The following is a 23,733-nucleotide window of genomic DNA, read 5'->3' as shown; positions in this document are numbered from 1 at the left end:
CATTTTGATACTTGGGCCAAACATACATGTACAACATACAATGGGTGTTTTAATAGATAGATATAGCTGTTATATGCTGTTATATTTCCTGGTCTTCTTATGAACTGTAAATGTAAAAACATCTGAGTTCATCATCCCAATGTACTCAAGTGCCTCAAGTGCCTGGGTCGTGGCACAAAAAAATTTAGATTTTTTTTCTTCAACATCCATGCAAGTCTGATGGCCATTTTGCATTTTAGATGCACTGAAAGACCACCTGTTTGCTTAAAAGAAAAATCAAGACTCATCCCATGAAATGTTGATGCTGTGCAAAATGAGCAGCGTAATATCATCAGCTCATCGTGACGCAATCCAAGAAGTGACATGAGATGACATGAGGTGGCAGGCACCTGCCTTCTGACTCTTATTTGTTCTCTCACAAATTATTTTTGGGCCCTTAGTTGACAAAGATAAATGGGGGGGATTAATATATATTGGACTAATCTGTCGTCTTTCGTGGGGGTAGCAGAGAGCGTGGATAGTATTTCCCTCAGGTAACCAAATGCAGGCCTACTGGATTAAGAGCCATTTGCAGGAAGGCTTAACCATGATCCAAAGCCATTAGCAGAACATGGCTGTGGAAAAGTAACGAGGGAAGCAAGCAGGTTTTTTTAATTGCTTCCCGCTGATTATAATTCAAAGATGTGCCTTTGAACATGCTTGCACTCTCCCTATAGCCTATACTTTAAATTGGAATCCAGGGTAAGAATCCTCTGGGCACTCAGACAGGAAGTGTTTAGTCAGAATTTTTTATTTTGCATTTGGATCATGAGGCGTTTGGATTTAGTGTATTATACAAAACAGCTTGTCTTTAATTAGTTTAGCTTGAGTGATTAGCCATACTTATGTTCAATGGGAAGGGTGACAATAAGGAGAATTTTCACAAAATGATCTCATCACCATAATAAACACCACCATATATCAAATTGCTAAATGTTAGCATTCAGTCAATGTACAACACATTTGTGTATTTAATGGATGTCAAAATGAACTCTACAATCGTATATTTGAGCGAGAGAGAGAGAGAGAGAGAGAGAGAGAGAGAGAGAGAGAGAGAGAGAGAGAGAGAGAGAGAGAGAGAGAGAGAGAGAGAGAGAGAGAGTCAGAGAGAGAGAGAGAGAGAGAGAGAGACAGAGAGAGAGAGACAGAGAGAGAGAGACAGAGAGAGAGAGAGAGAAGGATGCTACAGTATATCGAATTGACTTAAATTGTTTCCCAGGCAACCGCCTCCATGAAATGCTGGAAAGCTACTGGGATTTTTCCTTCCTGTTTTCAGTCGGTGGGCACACACAATGGGCGGTTGCAGTCCCACTGGTTGCAGTCTGTAGGCTCACCACTAGATGGCACTAAACCCATATTCTTAAATCCATCCGCTTGTCAAGTTAAGTCAAGTCATCCTTATTTATATATGTATAGGTACTGTATTGTTATAGGGTCACAGCAGGTAAACTGGAGGCTGAATGTGCGTTAAAAAAAAGTCTACACAGCCCTGTTTAAAGTCTTTGTGGAAAAAAAGGACCAATTTTGAGCTTCCACAGCATCTCATTGTTCAAATGTATCAGGAAGCTTACCAAATAATTTACAAGGCATTAAACATACCATGGAACAGAATCACAGTTAAGGCCGTTGTCATCAAGCAGAGAAAATATGACACAAAAGTGATATTACCAAGAACTGGACGTCACTTCAAATTGATGAAAAGACGAGAAGAAGAAAATTGGTCAGGGATGCTGCCAAGAGGCCAACACAACATTCAATTTGATGGATGAGCACACAAATCCTTATGTTACAAAGAAACAAAGCCAAAATCTCCCGAACACGTGAGAAAATGATATATGAGAACAATCTGTTGAATATCAGTAATGTGCACTGGAGTCTCATTGCTTTTTTGTACATATGGTCCTGCCTCCTGGATATCCCGACTGTGCCAGGCGATGTCATGATCTTCTGCCATGCACCCCCAAAACCACAGGGTGGCGACACAGAATAAACTGATCTAAGTCTTGTAATGCTCCAGGACCAGCATCTCGTCTTGTGTCTGACATCATCTGAGCGTTGGAAAGGAGCAGGACATCCTGATGACGACACGAGCTTCTCCATTTTCCACCTGACCTTTTCAATCTAATCACAGCCACTGTAAAAGAAGAGATATAAAACACTGGCCAGCTGGTGGTAAAGAGCCCTAACGAAGAGCAGGTGGTGCTTGTGTATAACGTCCCCACCATACATGAAGTCGGTTATGGCTTTATTGCCTCTGCACGTCCTCTTCATATCTGCCTGCTTCCCAGTTACAGTCAGGTAACACCACCTGTCGGAACAACCATAATATCATAAGAGGGCGGGGATGAGGTGATAGAAGTATTGTGGCTTATGTTTTTTTGTTGAATTAAATAAATCGTAATGAGGTGGAGTTGAAGCTCATACAAAATTATTTTTAGAATGTCCTCAAACTCTGCTCAAACTGTCACACGGGCTCCCTCTAGTGGTATTTGACAGCATCTTTGAATTCTTGAAAGGTGTACATCTTTTCAGCTGATGTCAAGAAAATGAAGGGAGGTTAAAATTGAGACGATTCACCATTTAGTTGGTTCTAACGTGATAACGGCTCAACGAGGGAAGCCCGTGAAAAAATTTACACCCGTGGTGTATTGATTTAGACAACTATCTTTTACACAGCTGGCTCGACTCAATTTTACTTTTTATTTACTCAAGCGTGTATTTAACAAATGATCAACCCCGGGGAAAAAAATCCCATCTCTTACGCAAATGTTAAACAGGTTTGAACCATGCACAAGATTATTAGCGGAACCCCCATAAATTCATGATTTGGCGTTCATGAATTTGACGATTTACAACTTTTTTGAGGAAACTTATCACGCATGATTTGCTAAAAACTCATTTTTAATATAAGGATTTTTTGATTATTATTTTTATTTATTTGTTGTTGTTTTTTACAAATTGTGGCATGTTGAACTGATGAGAGGAGCTTTATTTAGTCAGGCCATAGCCTTGTCAAATGGGACTAAAAGTGTTTTGCACAGAAGATAGCCGAAATTCAAATTCAAAACCTCTTAATTAAAGCAATTCTTTTGAGGGAACTAAAAAAAAAAATTACTGATTTTTAAAAAAAAAAATTAATTGCAAAGGGCTAATCGTCAAGAATTATGTTTAAAAAAATATATAATAACTACAAACTTGTCTTTCTGCAGTGCTTTGAAATCTGCCAATCAGAAAATCCTGCCACAGGAGTTTTTTGCATTTCCTTCAACATGAGCTGTGGCGTTGCATCTCCGCTGGGGGGCAGTCTTGCTTACTTCAACACAGCATCTCATGTTGGCCAACTGTGCAGATATATTTGGTATTCCTTCAGCATTAAGTGGTATTATTAACACCAAACACCTCAGCAATAAGTATGAAAACACAAAGCGGGTTCCTCTAAGCAAATACGGCTCGCTCTTGTCCATTTTGGTAGTGGAGGGTGTCACAGCTGGAGTGGTAAACAATCATGGCTCACTTGCTGGGACTGGGTTGGTTTAGCAGTTATACAAACAAAGCAGGATGATTATTTCTTTTCCCCACTATGATTTACTAACATGCCGCTGAGATCAGCAGCTAGCCGGTCTGTCTGAGTGCCGTGCTTTTCAGCACACTTTGCAGTAAGTCTGAGGAGCTTTCTGCAAACAGCCTCTTTATGACAGAGAACAAGGTGAGTGGCTTCACACTCTACAAGGCAGACAACACATCAAACAAACACTAAACGCACTGTGTGAGTACACCCGCAGTGTACTGTCGAACTGTGTTATTAGAGCCATTGTTGACGCTGGTACAAATATTACAGCATACCATTCAAGCATGCTGCAGTGCATACGGCATTTTATGTGCTATACTAGACTTTTATTTGTGTATTTATTTTTCAGATATCTTCCCTACATTTGAAAACAGATGTGCATTAACTCTGCACTCTCCTCTGACAACTTTATTCCACTTTTGGCACCGGGAACATTGAGAAACATTTACTGTTTGTTCAACACTTCACAAGTAGGAAGGTGCCACCTTTCAGCACGTTTCCCGCAGCCTCATCCAGCCATCGCCGTCTAACCTGATGAATCTACGCACGCAACTGGCAGCTCCACAGCTCAGATTCTTTTCAGCTTCTTTTCAGCAGCCCAACCTGCCAACAGCTTGAGCGCTAATCTCCACTGATTTCTCTCCGAGTCATTTCGCTTTAATGTCTCTTGAATGTGAAAGTCGCTGACTGATCATTCTGTTCTTCCACTTTCCAAATCTCTTTGCGCACCTTATCTCGACTTGAGTGGGGGAAGAAAAGGGGGAAAAAAACAGACTGCTCGGTTGGTAATGATTCAAGAGAATGTAGGTGGTGCTCAGAGCTGTATAGTAAATCCTTATAAACACTGAGATAGAAGCATAAAACGTGTTTGATTCTGTAAAGACAAATACTGTAAGGAGGTCTCACATCCAGATGAACTACAGATACAATACTTCCTCTTATATCCCTGAAAATTCAGCATGACAACTCGCATATTATGGAATTCTTAGCGGATGCTGTGGGAGCCATTTTGACGACACACATTCTGCCTGAATGAGATCCAGTACAAGAACAGTGAAAACATGTATTGAAATAATAATAATATTGCACAGTTCCAATTGGTTAATTGTTTGACAACTAATATGTTTATTATGATTGTAGTTTGCAATGGTGTACTGTAGAAGAACAGTTTCTCATATGACCACGACAATAAATATATACATTGTATATGAAATCATTCAGTACGCTCAATATGTAGCCTAAGTCTTAGATCACTTTTAACGTACAGATGTTCTAATTTTGATATAGAAAGACAATTGAAGAGGGTATTTGCAGTTTTATATATATATTAGGGGTGTCAGGCAATTCAATTTTTTTAATCGTAATTAATTGCATGACTTCAATAGTTAACTAACAAATAATTGCACATTTATATCTGTTCTAAATGTACAATAAAATGAACAATATTTTTCCCCTGAGTTTTTATACTCTTGTGGCAGTTTTTCTCCATAGGTTTGGCACATTTCTTGAAACTGAAATTACATTTTCAAAACAGCAAGCTCATTTACATTTTTGCACAATCTATCAGTTCATTAGCAAAGGCCCGTATCTATCACAAAACTAGTCACACATTCTTCAGTCCAAGTTCCTCTCCCAAAGAAAGAGTCGGTACTGTCACGACTGCAAAGAGCCTTCTCAATTGCTTTGGCTTATCTGCATTCGCTTAGTGCAGGGGTGCTCAAGTGCGGTCCTCGAGAGCCCCTATCCAGCCTGTTTTCAATGTTTCCCCTCCTGCAGCACAGCTGAATCTAATGATCAGCTAATCAGCAAGCTTTGCAGAAGCCTGATAACGATCCTGATCATGAATCAGGTGTGTTAGTGGAGAGAAACATGGAAAACAGGCTGGATAGGGGCTCTCGAGGACCAAACTTGAGCACCCCTGACTTAGTGCTTTTGCCAAAAATAACTGAGATGATTTTACACAACACATCTGCAAAAGTTCATATCTCTCCCAAAACATCTTACCTCTGTGTCAAAACCAAATTTCTATTAGTAGTCAGTGCCCCCACAATGCATCATCCCTTTGGCATTGCGTGAGCACTGCAAGTCAAAAATGATTAGATGTTTTGTCACAACAGTAGGTGCTGCTAACAATATACAATTATATATAAAACTGAGGGGGGAAATTATTTTACAAGAGCCGTTTTCAAAGTTTGCGGTTTGACATATTCCACTCGCAGTCAAGGAAACAACAGTTTTTATTTTTTTATTCACACAAAGTTACTTATACATTAGAATGCAACAAAAGAAAGTTTAAGCCGGATTTCGTATAGTATATTTATGAAAAACAAAAAACTAATAGCTAAAATTATATATTATCACACAGCGTTAATGCAGAACAAACTGTTGTAACACTTTCTCTAGTCACTATCGTCACCTTCACCAGCTTCAGTTTGTGGATAGCTGGAAAATTATACATATGTATTGGGGGTCTTGGCCATCGTCCTCATTCTTTTGGCCATCCATGCGCTGCTCTCTGTTTGGCCAAACGTTTTCATCCACGTCGCAGCTGATATTTTCCCTTGCAATGCTGCGAGGAAGAAAAAAAACGGTGTGAATGTCTCAACCATCCTGTACACTGATCACCTGTGATGTCCTCGCATGCAGCATCCATTGCTTGAAGTAGGGCCAACTGGTCTTGAGCCCGATGTTCATACACTCTCCATTTCCAAGTGGAAAAAAAATCTCCTCAATTGGATTGAAGAAAGGAGAGTATGGTGGTAGTAGCTCCATGAGCATCTTGGATGGGTTGTAAACCAGACCCTGATGAGATGGCCACGATGGAAATTCGCATTTTGACAATTGAACAGATGATTTTGCGTGTAATGACTTCCACACTGAAGTCCTGCTGACATGTTTTGGAGAGGACAACCATTCGAATGAAAAACAACAAATCCAGTTCGATCAGCAAGATCTATTCATCTGGAAAATGCGCTAAATGTGAGCACATTGTGCTAACTGTAGGCTAAATGTACACAACCATTTGCACAGATCCGCTGAGGCAATTGAGACATTGGCTAATTGATGAGAGCAATGAGAAATGCCATTCAGTTGACACCAATTATAAGGTGGTTTTGGGATTTGCCCGTGGTATTTTGAAAATGTAATTTCAGTTTTAAGAAATGTGCCAAACCTATGGAGAAAAACTGTAACATAAAAGTGGAAACATTTTAAACTAATAGAAATATGGCTGCAGCTTTTAATCATTGATACAGTACTTTCATAATAATTCATAAAATTGAGATACAATTAAAAAGACTGTAAAAAAATAAGTGTGATGTTGATTTGTGAGGTCTTTTTTCATTTGTAAGACGGTGAAAGCTCAGTGCATTTTTCTTTTCTTTTTTCTTAATAGCTACCTAATCTTTAACATGAAGTAACTTGGGAAATTCTGCACATTCAAAGTAAAATAAGTTAAGTAAAATACAACTTGACCCCAGACTCCACAAATATATGCATTATTAATGAATACATTTTTGCTAAATGTTGACATGGAATTCCACCAGTACAGGCTTTCCAAGTAAGGAAACTTAAAATTAACTCACAATGAACACACAGATTTTGACACCCCCAATACATATATATAATTTTCCAGCTATCCACAAACTGAAGCTTCATTTGAACAAACAAATAAGCAGTCAAATGAGTAACAACAACAATCAGCAGTACATTAACGACTCATTTTTGGGTGACAATGCGCAGTCAAAAAAAGATGTAACCACCAGATGTAAATGATTTGCTGTCTGAATCGCTCGTTTAGAAAACTATTGTGGTGAATAGGAAAATGTGAGACAAGAATCCTAAATTATTTTCATATAAGACGATAATATTACATCTGGAAAAAAACAACTTTTGGGCTTGTACAGATAAACAAAGTATGAATGGTGGTTTTGGTGCGTGCTTAGCTGAAAACCTCCTGTGCTGAATGCCAATTCTGCGGTCAAGAGCAGTGTAAAATGAATCAACTGCCACAACTGCCAGTCTGGTGATGGGAGGCAACTTTATTTATAAGCTCAATGCACAGAGTCCAAGAGTTGAGTTTTCTCCGACTCCCTCAGCTCTTTGTTTTGGCCTCCAAATATCACTTACGCCTCTGAATGTCCTGATGGACGTCTTGGTGAAAACATTGTGATTGTGTTGTTCTGCTTGGAGTCCTTCCACCGCGCCAGAGTGGACCTGCTCTGCAGCCGTGTGTGACCGGGCCACTTGCCGACTCACGCTAATGACCCTAATTGGGAAAGTGGGCTCCGTTTCAGGGTCACTGACAGACTGACTGGCATGTGAGGAATGTGACTCGATGGCAGCATTGTGTGCAGCGGCCAATCAATAAGCTGCTCCCTGCATTTGGACAATTTGACTCGTTCTTATCTGGGCTGCTCTCAAAAAGGCAAATGGAAACCAAACACAACGCTTTACCTTTATCTTTAGATTTAGAGTTTGAAAGAAGTGCTGTTTTATGCATCTTGTTTTTATGATAGCAGTTTTGCTTTCGTGGTGTCTTGTGTGCTGTTTATTGATTTCTATGCTACAAAAGCTTGTACAAATTCTCAGCTGTGACTTAGCTGTCCCTTCACGTGCCTCTCATCCATGAGGTGGGTGGCTTTGTCTGTCTTTGGTGAAATGTCTCACTCAAACCTGAGGACTAGTTATAGTAAGGTCCATAAATCGAGGCAATTCTTATAATACTCATATCTCGCATAGTCGGGTCAGGTGATTGGTCAATGCATAACATTCCACGTAATAGCTTTAAATGAGTTAGTTGCCTCTGCGGGATAATTGCCCACCTGCACTGTAACATACCGTTCATGAGTTCTGAAGAATTTGACTGAGTATGAGCAGATAATATTGCCTGAGACATTTCAGAGTTCAGTCACATCATCAATAAAAATAATTAGATAAATAAATAAATAAATAAGTTCCATTGGCAGCCATGGCACTACCGTTACCACGCTTAATTGATGAGTTGGCGTTGTCTATTCTTTGGCCACAAGATACATTAGGTACACGTGCACTATCAAATCAGACCAAATAAAAGTGATGTGTCAAAATCTGTCTTTAAAATGTTATGAACTCAGAGTAAGAGTCAAGTTAATACTGTATTAGTGGTTGCGTCTTGCACTGGTGGTACTCAGCTATACTTTTTTGGGGGACTTGCATTGTCACGGTGGAACCTTGTACATCAATCTCGAATTTGAGCTATATAAAGAATAATGAAAATTGAAATAATATGTTATATATGACATTTTGTCAGCCTAAAAGCATGATAAATTTTAACTTCCTGTCATAATAAAATCTTGGGCTAAAAAGTAATGTATCTTTTTTTTTCTTTATGTCCGTGTAAATTCTCAGACATTCTGGTCACGGCAGTCCACAAAGGTTAAATTGTTAAAACAAAATTGTGTAATTTTGCCTTTAGGCTGAGGATTTGTGCAGGTGTCTGTGTTTAAGTGTAAATACACTTTTAATAATAATCTGGCAGTCTAAGACAAAATGGCCGCCCCCTGAGAAAACGGGTGGATCATGCTGCTTAATTCATATTCCACAAACGTAATATTAATGAGAATTCCCTATTTATAGTACAAGTTAGTGTAAAGAAAATTCTTGAATTACGAAGGGAAACATTTTCAGATCTTAGTAGTTCAGTGATTCTTAACAATTGTGCCTCGGCCAAACCTTGGGATGTGAGCGCCATCCAGTGGGCCGCAAAGTAATTTCAGTAGTGTAACTTAAGGCCACAAAGGCCGCCGCAGCTTTGTACACATGTAGCAAGGTACAGAATATTACGCCTCTCCCACCCCCGTGTAGTAAAAATATATATTTTCCCACTGCCTCTAACCAGAAATTGTTCTGTATTTGTTCACAAATACGACGAGAATTAAACTCCAACATATATCAATGTGAAAATAAATCCTCTTACACTAATATGGACGAATGGACGCTGCAATGAATTTTGTTGTCGCAGAATTACTCATTGTTTCCTTATTGAATGTGCGAGAGGCACTTCCTGCATTTTTATCTGGTACAGATGTTCGTGTTTTTTTTTTTTCTTAAGGCGAGACTGAAGATGATATTTTCATCCGTTGCTGTGATTGGTCAAAACAAACGTGCAGAAGATGCGGCATCGTCCAATCAGCTCGCAATATTGTACGAGCAAGTCACCGTGGAGAAGTCCCAGATTGATAATGTGAAGAACTGCCTTGAGTGAATCACAACGGTCAATCGGATTGCACTGCCTCGTTTGTTTAAAATCACACACTCGCACACACAGACGCACACGCACACACAAACACATAAACACACATTAAAAGGGAGAAGTTGATTCCGGCATTTTTTTCTTGTTGGACATCTTATTGGGAGTAAATAAATGTCATTGATGACCACACATGTTATTTGATAATACATTTATAAACCCTAACTAGATTTAAATTAATTTAGTTATTAAATACAAACAATAATAAGTCAACATAAATCATATTTTCTGAATGTCCGCGGGCCACTTTTTATGGGAAAAGTTGGATTTCATGGTAAAAAAAAAGGTTAAGAACCCCTGTTGCAGTTAACTATGGAAGCAAAGTCTCAAAATGTTTTTTACAATATGTTCTATGCAACCCTCTAGAGTCTAAACACTGCTGATTATTGCGTTTGTGGAATATGAATAAAAATCCACTCGTTTTTACCCATCTCAGGGCAGTGACAGCCATTTTGTCTTGCTGTCGAGTGTCGACTGAAAATGACATCAAAGTGCCAAAAGGGCTCAGCTTGCAAATGTCACATGACCAAACCTAGAAAAAAACTGAGCTGCGACAGTTGTGACCTGAGCCCTTAGGCACTGTGATGGCATTTTCCCTCGACAGCAAGTGGCAGCATAAGACAAAATGGCCGCCCCCTGAGATGGGCAAAAACGGGTGAATTTATCAGCTTACTTCATATTCCACAAATGCAATATTAATCAGAAAGCTTTATAGACCATAGTGTGGAAAAAAAAACGATGGCTTGATTTCCCTTTTAAGTCTCAATACAACAGTAAAGGCAACAAATGAATGATACAAATTAGCATCCCTCACCAAGATTTGACGGCAAAAGCTTTTGATGATTTTCTCGCTGTAGCTCGCCGCTGCCGCTAACTGAAAGAAATGGGCGTGAGCCGCACGCTGCGAGGTATGTGTGTCAACACTGTTGGCCTGGAGCTGAACCCTTAAATACACCTTGTATCGGAGGGGGAAGAAAGGCCCGAGATGGGGAAAGCAGGTGTGGCTTGCTAACTGACTCAGTCTGACGCCGTTGAGTGACAAATCAAACGGCAATTGACAAAGCACGCTCCAAATTCACCGGCTTCCTCCGCTGCACAGGTGGTCTTTATCTCACGCACACACACAAGAGCACACCGGTACGTACAGCTCAACGGGCGATTGCGCTCTGTATTAAACAGGTTAATCTGTGTAGAAAAAAACAAAACTATTTGAGTTTGGCAAACATTCCTGATCGCACATCAGAGAATCAATACTCAACAGGAAATAGCAACACATTTACACTTGAATGTTTTGGTGACAGGTTGCTATTATGAAGATATTGTCGAGTTGATCCAGTGCCCTTAAAATGACCCAGCAGTTGCAACACATAGCACTACAGTCTGATCTCATACACGCACACACACACCTGTGGCACTTGATTAATGCTCCCTGGCGTGTGTGCCCCAGGTCAGTCTTTTTGTGCTGATCCTTAAAGGGAGTGGTCAAGTCGTTCGAGATGAATTGATGCCGTGGTGAGACTCGCAGAACCTCTTTGTGTGTTTTTGCTACACACACAACCACAAATAGAAACCACTTTCAGTTGTCAGTCACAGTGCTCGTTTACCTGGATAACGCTGGCGCAGTGTCAAACTTGAATCTATAATAGGTGTGTTTGCGAAGCAAAGATTGCCTAAGAATGTTTCTATTTGCACGTTTCTTAGTTCTTGTTCAAATAAACGCATTACATAAACATTTTTTTCTGTATTTGTTTGTAAACATTAAAGGATGGCACGCTGAGCAAATGTACTTAGGCGAGTGCTGAGGTGCCTCCATCCAACAACAGACGGCTTTCAACATATTGCAGTTTGCCGATGTTATTTCTTGAATCTGGCGGTGGGAAAGTTGCGGGGAAGAAAGCAAAAGAGCGATAAATTAGGATGCAAAGTCATAAAGTCCAAATCTGGAGGATGAAATCAGTTCCACCGCCTCTGTTGAGCTCGTCTATGTCCGCATGCGTTAGCACGTTAAGCTATGAACCGGGGTTTCCGCATGGCGGCGGAAGCCCACTGTTCTGCAAGCTCATGCTGATAACGTGGCTCGAAATGTTGTCAACGTGAAATGCGCCTTCATGCTCAGTGTGTTGAACATCTTAGGAACAGACTTGCAACCTGCCTGCCTGTCTGCTTCCATGTCTGCCTTCCACCTCGGGAGACGGGGATTAGCGGCCTTGGAGGAGCGACTGTATGGATGGCGTATGAATAAGTTGGAGCGAGGTGACAGACGGGACAGATCGCGTCTCATCACCAGTAAAGCCTCGGGGCTCCCATAGGGGACCGGGGACCATCACGCAGAGAGCGACATAAAGGGCCGCCGCAGACGAAGGCCTGGTCAAGGCCTAAGCTATAGAAGCCCTGACATCTGGCTCGCTTCTATGTTTCACCGCCAGCCTGCTACCCCAGTCTGGCAGCTATATGCACTTCATTATTGTGCCTTAATGCGCTCTTGAATCGTTGTCAAATTTGTGCCCTCTTATGTCTTTTATTGCCAATCTAGATGCGTCGGGAATGGGATATCTGCCATGTACAGTACGTTATAGGTGCATATGGGATAGAACGCTTGCTGTGTCTTTATATTGGCCATTAAAGTACAAAATGTGCAATTTGTGTTGCATTTTGGCCGACAAAGTGTAAAGATAAAATGATGAAACAATGAAGGCAGGCTCAATCACATCGAGGGGAAGATACACAGCAGGTGGTAGGAAAAGCTCCGACAGAACCCCTGATTTGTGCAGAATTGTGTTGCTTAAAGGATATGGCCACCAGATGCCCATTTGGATGAAAATCTAGCTTTCAGTCTAATCTGTCAAATTCGGAAGCCAAAAACATGTCAGCTTCGGGAGACATCCAAACTTTGCTTGGAACAGCAGCTCTAAATGCTTTGTCTATTTCTAAAAATGAAAATGACGTAATGATGTATTTTGTAATGTTATGATTACAACTGTATTGTATTAATCTTATTTGCAAATATTGCACAATCATTTTTTTCCCTCATTGAATAGCTGATAGGCTTTATTTATGCTGGCTGCATAAGACCTGAGCAGTCCTCAGGAAGAAGCCATAGATGGCAGTGTTTTGCCTTATTTTTAGCAGCCTGGCAGCACACTGTGGTCAAGACACATTTCACTGCTTTCACTCATTTATTTTTTTATTGACACTATGTTTTTTGCTTTGGCTTCATTTTTTTTTTATCTATTGAAGCAATTGTAAAATACTATACAGAACCAAGGAATAGTGGGAATTTTCATACCTGTACAGAATTCTAATTGTGGAATTTACACTGTGGGCCATTTACTTTATTGCATCCCTTTCAGTTATGCTCTTTTCCTAATAATGTCAATGTGGATGATGGATGGATAGATTTTATAATGCAAACTTGGAAAGTGAATTTTGTGAGAAATGTTGCATGTCACTGTTGTTGTTGTGTCTTGGAAAAGACATCTACACATTTCTTTAATGCTGTACTTAAAAAAAATATTTTTAAATCCAGTGTTTTTAATCCATTTTTTTTTTTTCAGTGTCAAATTGCCTGTTGCCAAAATGTAAATAAAAGACCAACATTTTGTAAGAATTTTTCACAAGGATTACCTTAGATTTTTTTCACCTGGCTATATTGGGTGAATTACAATTTTGAATTTGACTAAATGTAGTTTAATAGGAGCACATTTCCTTGGTCTTGTGCTCCGACTGGGCCAAGGTCGCTCTTACATTTGACTGAAATCATAAAATGACACTTGAGATAAACAGAATGTTTACCCAGCCCATGTGAGCTGAGGCCGATATGTAAATGCAGCCTTATTCTTTCATCAAATTTGCATTAACCCTCTTAACCAAACACTACAGGGCTCCAATTCAAACAGCACTAATGATGGCTGGCCCTTTATGACCGATTGCCGTATCTGCAAAAAGAAAAAAAGGAGGGGCAAGAGCAATTTAGCCTGGAATAAAAAGAGCAAAGCATAGTAGCGTTGGTGTTAGTGGTTGGCAATAATTGGATCAAGTTTGCAAAGAAATGGATGTGTTTTGATGCTCTAGTGGCTGACTGGCGACGGCCTATTTATCATTCCCCTTTTATCTGCTGCTGCCAGACCTTTCCACAGCCTTCATTCCTGGGCCGACTAATCAAACAACTTTTTAATAAGACTAAACTGCATCTCAGCAGCCACACATCAGAGCGGCGGTGGGAGAAACATCTCGGGATGAATATCAATGACCGTTGTGACAAGCTGCTTTTCTCTCATGACGACTTCAGCTGGACATCAAGAAAGCTTCCATGACGCCATGTTGGCAAGAAAAGATCAAAAGTTAACAGGACTTGACTTTTCAGCGTTTTGTCTTCCAGTGCTGGATTTTGCATAAAAAACAGCAATAATAGTTGTTGCTTACATTTTTTGTTCCAATTTGATGTAAACGAGACAAGAAGTTTCCAGGGGCAAGTGCATTGCAAACAAATCCTCCAAGAGCACGATGAGCACAAAGAGCTCCTCCATGGAGAAAAATTCCTCAAATGTTGATCTGCACATAAATGAGTATTTTCCTTCCTCCATGTTGCACAATTGGCAAATAAGACTACACTGTAACAGGTTTGTTTTCTTTTGTCACAGATCTTGTTTTTGTTTCCACCTTTGCTCATCAACCTGCTCCCTTGTGTAAGCCAATCAACTCCCTCTTGTCCGTGTGCACATGCTCCTCATTGTGTCATCAGCTTGCTTGTATTTAGCTCGCTGGTTTGTTGTTCGTTTTGTTTGTTGCTTTTGTCATCCCCAAGCCACGTCATGTTGTGTTTTATGAGTCTATGTTTGTTACTTTGAGTCTTGTTTTTATTTTGGTAGGTAGAGCGAGCACTCCTTGCCTCCCTGCTTTCCTGCATTTAGGTTCTCCTAACTCCACCTCGCAATCCGAGTAGCATGACAAAAACAACATTTAAACAGGCCATACATACCGGAAAACTGTCTGATGCACTTTTGTGAATTTCAATTTGTCTCTCAGTTGTGATGCTACAGATCGTACAGATGACGCAAATTATTTGCTTTCATTAGGAAACTTCACCAATGAAATTTCATGTGCTGTAGCCCTCTAGCTAGCAGATGTAGCAATGTGGATTAACAGACTGATTTGGATGGGGTTGCGGGGTTCATGGTTCTGTTACGTTTATGGCCACGTGTCACCTGGTAAAGGTCATAAAATAAATAAATGATAAATCAATGGGGGGGGGGGGGGGATGAAACATTGAATTTATGTCAACAAGGCTGAATGAATGCAAAGTTGGGGGTGACACCAACCACTATTACTCAAGTAAACACATAACATTAGAAATATATCAGTGCTCCAGACTTATTTTTTTTTACTAGGAGCACAGTGGCCTCAAACCTGAAATTTTTGTGACGCAAATGGAAGGTTTAGAGGCACACGTTAGAATACTTGAAAAGTAAATATTAATCCCCGTCTTTTTCAGTATGCTACTGATAAATGGACTGAAATGTGGAGCACATGTTTATCAGCAACTAAACATTTAAAAAAAAAAGTAATTATAAAGAAAATCGGAACATTTAGTGGCCCCTAACCTGAAATTTTAGTGGAAGATTTAGGGGAACACATTTTAAATTTACTTGCAAAGTAAATATTCATCCCACCCTTTTTTAGTATGCTACTCAGCAGCAAAAAATATTAAAAAATAGTAAATCTGATTATTTAGTGGCCCCTAACCTGGAATTTTAGGGTTGTAAATGGAAGATTTAGGAGCACACATGACAAATTTATCATCCCACTCTTTTTTAGTTTGTTACTGATAAATCGTCTGAAATGTACAGCAGAAGTTTGTCAACAACAACAAATATTTAAAAAATAGTATTTTTATTATTTTTTTAATCAACAAATTTAGATGCAATGGCGCGAGTCGATGAAAATCAAATATTGGGGCAAAATGCCACCATTTCAGGGCAGTTGGGTGCCCTGCATATGTTTTAATCATTAGAAAGAGGGATACGCTTTAGGTACTGTGCGTTAGCATGCACTTTGCAATTGAATCTACTACTCTATATTAAATATGAAACTTGTATTGGACAGAAAATAAAGAGCACCCGCAGCTGGATCTGTTGGGTCATTGCTTAGCTCCAATTTAGAATCAACATGACACACTCAACAAACTGTCAAAGTGCTACATTTAGATAATGACATTGTATATCAATGTTATCAAATATTCTTTATCCACCAACAGTATGTGGGGCTCATTGTCGCATGATAACATGGACAGTTGACATTACAGTGGCAAGGTTCAAGGTGCAAACCTGCTGTGGTTTGGTTGCCTGTCTCAGAATCAAATTGATGCTTTGCCGCCCATTGCAAGCCGAGCAGCTGCTGCGTGCATGTGAGCAGCCCCAGTGAGGTTAACAAGACCAAAACAAAACAAGTGACAGCATACAACAAAGGGCAGTGTGAGCAAGCCGGCTCGGAGGATCTCCCTGTTGGTCCACCTCGACTGGAGCCCTTGCTAGGAAACTGAAGCTCTCATGTTTGGAATGCGTCTCCCTACGTCTGTGATGTCCTCCCACAATTTGTCTTTTTGTCGGGGGGGGCGCCTCAATTATGTATTTCCTTTTAGATCCAATACAAAAAAAGCAAGACAAGACAAGGCTGGGATGCCCTTGGAAGAGGACAACAAAGTGACATTTGGAGTGTGCCTGTCAAATTGCTATCTAATTGTTGCAGGGCTGCAGGGGGAGCCCATATCTGCTTTTCTCCCGCCGCCGGCTGCTGGCCCTGCCGCTCACAAAGCCCGGGGATGCCACACACATTCTGTTTGTTCTACATGAGCAAACAGATTGTAAACTGGCTGATAATTTTTGTACTGACAATGTCATTTACGGCTGTCAGCCTTTTGTCGGCTCTGTTTGCTTTATTCAAATATGAAGCGAGTGGACCTCCCCTCCGTCGCGCACTTCTGCATTAAAATCACATCAATTCACTTCCATTTTGTCTTATCTGAAATTCATTGGAGGCAATCACTTGGTTGAATGCCCCACTGTTGCCATGGAGACCAAGGGTCCCATGTGGACTTCAGAAGGATTAGGAACTTGTAAGATTTAAGTCCTGAAGTACACAGTTGCTTTGTGGTGTCGCCCTTTGATTTAGACGGGGAGGAATTTGCCTTTTCTAACTTTAGGCTGGGGTGAAATTAATCGGGACGTGTATTATAACCTTCAAGTTAGTGTGATCATATTTTCACACAAGTAGCAGAGGAATATTGACTGCCAACCTGCTGAAATAACATAGTGGATGCTCGCCTCCCAGGATGTCCCTTTCTGCTCTCGAGGCATCTCCCCCGCTCTTTGTTCGCCAAGGTCAGGGCACAAAGTGCTGAGTTATTCACATCCAACTGTCTGTCTGGAAGCGGCTGCAGATGTTACCGTTTTTGTGCTGGTTTTGTGTCCTCATTCCGTCCATTTTGTCCCTCGCGCCTTGTCATTGCTCGCTGCCAGGCCGCTTGGCGTGTGACTTTTTAAAAAGCCGAAAAAACGTGGCCTGTGAAAGAAGCTGAGGCCTTGGCTTCTGCGACTTTTTTTTTTTTTATGTTCCTTGCCTTCGCAGCCAAAAGTACAAAGTAAACAGTGTGAAGTTAATGGATTCATTTTTAGTTGTGCCAGGCAGTTTGTGGACAACAGAGGGCCTTCTTTTTGTTCTCTTTACCATCCATACCAACATCTATTAGGCGACCCTTTATTGTTAGCAATGACAGGCGGTTTTCAGCACTTAATGCATTCCAAATATTTTGTCCACTTTCTTACAAAGGTGAAGAACAAAAGAAAACTTCTGAATAGTTTGTACATTTAAAGTGGCAAAGCGGTAGTCTAGATCAAAACATTGAATAAACTCCTTCTATGCTGAAGACGTATGGAGTCATTTGCATCTCACACACACGCACACACTGGCTGCTTTTTTTGAGGCAGCTAAAGTGTAAGCAAAGGCTAGTTCCTACATTTAGGCCCCATAATGTATGTTAATAATCCATTCGAATGAGTTAGTAATTATGCTTTCGCCCAAAAACTTGTCATAGTCCAAAAAAGGAATAATCCAATTTGATCATAATGGTAAATAGTAACTAGAGTGCACTTTACACCTCTTAATCTACACCATATGTTCAAAGTGCTTTACCAAGCCTCATTCACTTTTTGAAAACGTATAAAAATGTAAATATGCGGCTGATTCGCTAACTCAGAAACGTCAACCTACGGAAAGGTTCTTCTTTTTAGTTTAAAATAACTTTCTTTAACCTCCAAGATCCCTCGTCACACTACTGGCCAAAGGGGTGTTTTTCACTCTTGGTAAAGTTTTATATTCATCCGTGTCGTGTCTGTCGTAGCAGCTAAGATGCTAGCATGCTAGCGCATTGTATCACACGGAGAGGTGAACATTTGCGACGCTAACAAAGGTCGGATATCATCGGAAGTCAACAGTGAAGTAAAAACAGGTGTTGATACGCTGCCTTGAAGGGCTTTAGTAACTGATTGCTGAAAACTAATATAATGCTCATTAGCTGGCTAAACTTTACCATACACACGCAACATTTGGTGTGGTATCTCGACGTGTGCGCATCACATGATGTCATACGTCACACATGCATCGCCATTCAGTCATTCCTGTGACACTAGCACACACAATCTCACTCAAATACGAAAATTCTGATTCAGCCCTCATTTTTAACAGCCAAATCATCACCGCCATTGAGTTGATGTAGATGATTTTTTATTTTGGATTGTTAGCTCCAATTTCTTTCCAATGTAAGGTGCAATATCTTCACCTCTCCATTCGGTGAAATTTGAGGTGTAAACAAAAGTTCTCTCTGCTGGCACGCTGTCACCGGGAGCATCTAAACAATCAATGCCCATTTGCAACTTGCTATTTACTCCATGTTGACATCAATGGCAGCCCTTTAAATTAAGGTCATTTGGTCAGATATTGCATGACATTATGCTTGGCATTTTGGGAGGATAACGAGACAGAATATAAAGCAAAGCTGTTCCCCTTTTGTGGCTGACTTCAAACACATGCATTAAACGATTCCTTTGTGCTTTTGCATTAATAGTAGAGAATGTATTTTCTTTAACTGCTGAAGGAATGTATTGTTTCTTAGTTTCCTACATTTCCTGCTTACATTTTGTTTTGTCATTAAGCTGCCGTTTCTCAACCAAAATCTCACAAAGAAAAGAACAAGACAGCAAAAGGCTTTCACATAATCCTGCCACTGCCTGTCGAGACTCTATTTCATCTAAAGAACTCGAATTATATCACAAAGACCAGCTCCTGTTTGAAGAAAAAAAATGATGACGGTAAATTAGGAAAGAAAAAGCGTCTAACTTGGTGGTCTATGAATTCACTAGAACTGCGATATGAAGCAAAATGTGCTTCTTCTTTTCCCCCCCCCCCCGCCCCAGGGGAGCTTGCTTACTGACGTGTTACACTTCTGTCAAGGACACATCTCAGTGGTGCATTGACACTCCTGATTGTGCCAAGAGGCAATGGGAAATCAATGGCACTGACCTGTCCGATGCAGTGTACCTATAAGCTGACTGAGGTCACTGTCAGGAAAGATCTGGCTCAGCAGAGTACACAGAAAACTTTGAAAGGTCCTCTGGGACCTTTCCAACTAAATGGGGCGATATGTCACATCAATATTGCACCGCAAGCGCCGCGTATGTCCGACACAGCAAACACATGAGAGGACGTGTCGGGAAGAAGTTGGTGAGGGCTGAGTGCGCACAAGCAGATGGAGATACAGATCAGACGTGTGGACTCGGAGTAGCTTTATGTGCTCCGTCTTGCAGCTCAGTGGGGGCCTCACTGGCTGCACAGTTGGCCGGGCTATTGATCTCATTGTTGCTAAAGACACTTCATGTACCCTGAAAGACTTCCGCACAAAGCGCTGACATTGATAGGGCCACACTGAGGTGGGCCTTTTTTGTCTCTGCCTGTGTGTGGGAGTTGGACTTAGGATGGGGGGTGGGGGCTGAGCCTCTGACTGACCCACATGGGACGGCGTGTACACTTCGGATTGCGGTGACGCTCAAATGTCAGGTTGTCGTAACCAATTATTTTTTGGGTTTGGTTGTTTCTCTCTTGTCTCTCTACTCGTTTAAAGTCATCACATTGGCACGACGACTAATCCAGCTGAATCGCTATTGCTTGTGTGGGCACGCCAATTTCAAAATACCAAATCTCACATTGCTGCATTTTTAAGATATCTTCTAACACTGGATGAGTACGACAGCGTATTAGGGCCATGTATAAATAATTTCCGAAAAAAAATTGTACAATTAGTTATCACATGAATAAGCACTTTACTACTTGCTGCAATGAAGAATTGCTTCTGCTTGCAATGAAGAATGCTTTGCTCTGCTCCTACATAGCATATTAAGGTAGTCGTGTCTAACAGCTGATTAACAGGTGATGATTCATGATGACTACAAGAACAAGAACATCCATCCCAGCGGAATTAATTGAGCCAGTCCGCTAAGACGCCCTGTTGTCTGTTAAGAAATGATTGCAAACTTGGCCACACATGTGATCAGCACTTACATGCACACACAGATAGACAAACAAGTACACTGTGTTCCACCTATGCTGTTCCCCCCACCCCCTTTGTAGAGTTGGAACACCCATGTAACCAGGGACCGCCCTAAAGAAATAAAAAGAGAGGGCTCGGCAGAGTGTGCTTCAGAGCGGTAGGAGGTTGTAACTGAGGCACACCTCTGCATGTTCTCCTCGCTAGCTTGTGAAAAGGTACAAAGGTGTCTTCTCTCCTTCATTGTGTTGTGTTTTTTATGAATGTCAGCTTATTGAACCTGACAACTTGTAAATTTACGTCTTTATAAAGTGGCAAATTTGCGAGTTTATAAAGTGGCAAATTTGCGAGTTAATAAAGTGGCAAATTTGCTACTTTATAAAATGGAAAATTTGCGACTTTATAAAGCCGCAAATTTGTGAGAAAAAAGATTTATAAAGTGGCAAATTTGTGACTATAAAGTGGAAGATTTGCATGGGAAAAAAACTAAATTAAGAATGAATCCGTCTCCGTCCTGCCTTTTTATTTTATAAACAGTGTCCCATTAACCACCAACGGATCCTCACATTAGACTATAACTACGCTACGTGTATTTCTCGTAAGTTTCTGAGCTTTTTTTTTTCTCACAAGTCTGCCACTTTATGAAGTCGCAAATATAACGTTTTTTTCTCGCAAATTTGACACTTAATAAAGTTGTAAATTTGCGAGTTTTTTTCACGGAAAATTGCCCCCGCCCTCTAAAAAGTACGCCCTAATACGCCATCGTGGTATGAGCACTTTGATATTCTATTATTTAGGCTTGGAGACGGTTTTTGTATACAAACATCAAAACCATCATTTGCACAAAAAAATTGAGTGGCACAAAACTTTACACAAAATGTTAGCACACCTCACAGGACCTCACTTCAGAGAATCTGGTCATTGCTCCTTCAGAAGGGTCTCCATCACGTGAGACATCAGTGCACCTCACAAGAGCTCAGTTCACACTGTGCATGTTTTGCTTTTTCTGTGACATTTTGTTGGTTTCTTTGCAACGCTTATTACAAGTCAAACAATTGTGTGAAGAGCAGAGGAAAAATAAATGCAAACCTAACTACAATAAGCAAGCAATAAGACACAATTTGCACGGTCACACACTGTCACTAAAACAAGCAAGCGTGTTGAAAGTAAAGCTGTCTTTCAACATTTAGTTCTTTCAACATGTAATTTTAATGTTATGAGGACGTCTTCAACATTTTTAGATCAACTGCACACTAACATGAAAAAAAAGACCCCAATATTTACACATGAACAAATATTCTGAATGTCATATGCAAACATTCATTAAATGCTTTATTTGAGTGGTATCGGTATTCGTAACGGAGGCCCGTCCCCTTGTGGCAGTTTTACGATCAAGAAATGCAAAGTGGAAATGACAAGAAAAGAAAATTTTCATTAATTTCATGCAATTTAAACAAATAATGCTATTTTTAGATACATAAGTCTGTGTTAAGAATGATCTGTTTTTGTTTTGGGGGGAGACATTTTATCTATCAAAAGTAATAGTGGTATTGGTACTACTACTTGGCATCGGTATAAGTGACTACTCAAGGGTTGAGTACTCGTATTGGTATCGGTCTGAAAAAAGTGGTCTTGAATATCCCTAATTATTATATTATTTTTAAACTGTCTTGCATACTAACTCATCTTTCATTTGCCTTTATTTTAGCATAACCTATATGGCCAAAACATGTACAGTATGTACAATACATTTGATAGCGTTGATTGTAATGCCAATTCATTTGCAAAAGGACCTTGGAAAAATAATTGCATTATTTTTCAAAAATGTTCAGCCCCACAAATGACTGTTCATTGATAATAGATAACTATAAATTGACACAACACCTTGAACCTGCCAAATACTGAGCTCACATTTGATTGATGAAATTGATTTGTACTATTGTTTATGAACAATTTGTAAAGCCTTTACAATGCTAACCCCTATTGTTGTGTATAATTCCAATGATGCTGACTGTTTTTCACACACGCACGCACACACGCACAGCACCTTACTGATGTTGTGCCAAATTCAACACAGTGCAAATCTGGTACGTTTAGTCCCAAATAAAGGGTTAAACCTTTCTTTGTACACCGCCTGAAAGGGAAAGTCAAGTTGCAAAGCGATAGCTGTCGACACGGCCGCCTTTGGTCGTCGCACACGTTTCCTACATGTAGCCACATGAGGCGCCTACCTGCACATCTGGCCTCTATTTTGCTAGCTAAGGAGTATCTAAACAGTGCTCACTCCAAAAATGGCCTTGTTTTTTTAGTTACAGGTGGAAAGGATGTTGCTCACTGCACAAAGGTTTTTTTTTTTTTAATGCCACACTTATGAGTTCTGCTCACCTTGCATTCCACGTGTAAAATACCACGGTCATTAGTAGGCACTGGCTATTATTGTTTTCATAAAAGGAGTCCATTTTGATGGGATTAGCCCCTCCCAGGAGCCTTGTTGAGGCAGACTTTTTTATCTACTGATTTAGCCAAATGTAGGAGCTGTATTGTGCTGCTTTCAAAGAGCCGCGGCCACCCACATTTCTGGACTTGCAAGGGGATACACCGCACAGACAAGGCGTGACCGATGCCGCCTCCCAAAGGGGAACAACATCTTCCGAAAAGGCAAGTGGGTAATTGATTTAAAGATTGCTTAATAGCTCATGCCTAATTAGGCAGCGTGCGCAGCCAAAGCCACAAAGGAGTACAGCACATATCTAGCGGAGTCAGCGAAGGTTTCATAGCCAATGGGGGGGAGTCAAAGAGCAAATGTCATGCTGTGAGATTATGTTCTACCATGGCTCACCTCCAACCTCTTCATCATCCTTCATGTCAGAAAATGCATCTTTCTGCCAGTGGACTAAAAAAACAAGGGAAAGAAATCCAATGTGGAACATTTGCAGGAAATCACAAGCAAGGAAGGTTTGCAGTATTGGGTCACACGGAGAATCTTCAACGGGACGTCAAGTCCAAAATTGCCTTTATAATAATACAGTATGTTCTATGCACCGCCACCACTAGTCTAAACACAGTATTAGTGCTGTCACTATCGAATATTTTTAGAATCCATTAATCTAGCGATTATTCTATTGATTAATCGATTATTCTGATTCATTTAAATATTGCAATAAAGTATATTACAAAAGCATTTATCCCTCTGATTATTGATTATCAACCAGTGATTGGTGTCTGTTTTGTACTTCTATACTA

The sequence above is a fragment of the Leptonotus elevatus genome, chromosome 14 (assembly GCF_054856555.1).
Source record: "Leptonotus elevatus isolate MCC_2025b chromosome 14, RoL_Lele_1.0, whole genome shotgun sequence".
Taxonomy (NCBI): domain Eukaryota; kingdom Metazoa; phylum Chordata; class Actinopteri; order Syngnathiformes; family Syngnathidae; genus Leptonotus; species Leptonotus elevatus.
Note: the sequence above shows the minus strand (reverse complement) of the source record.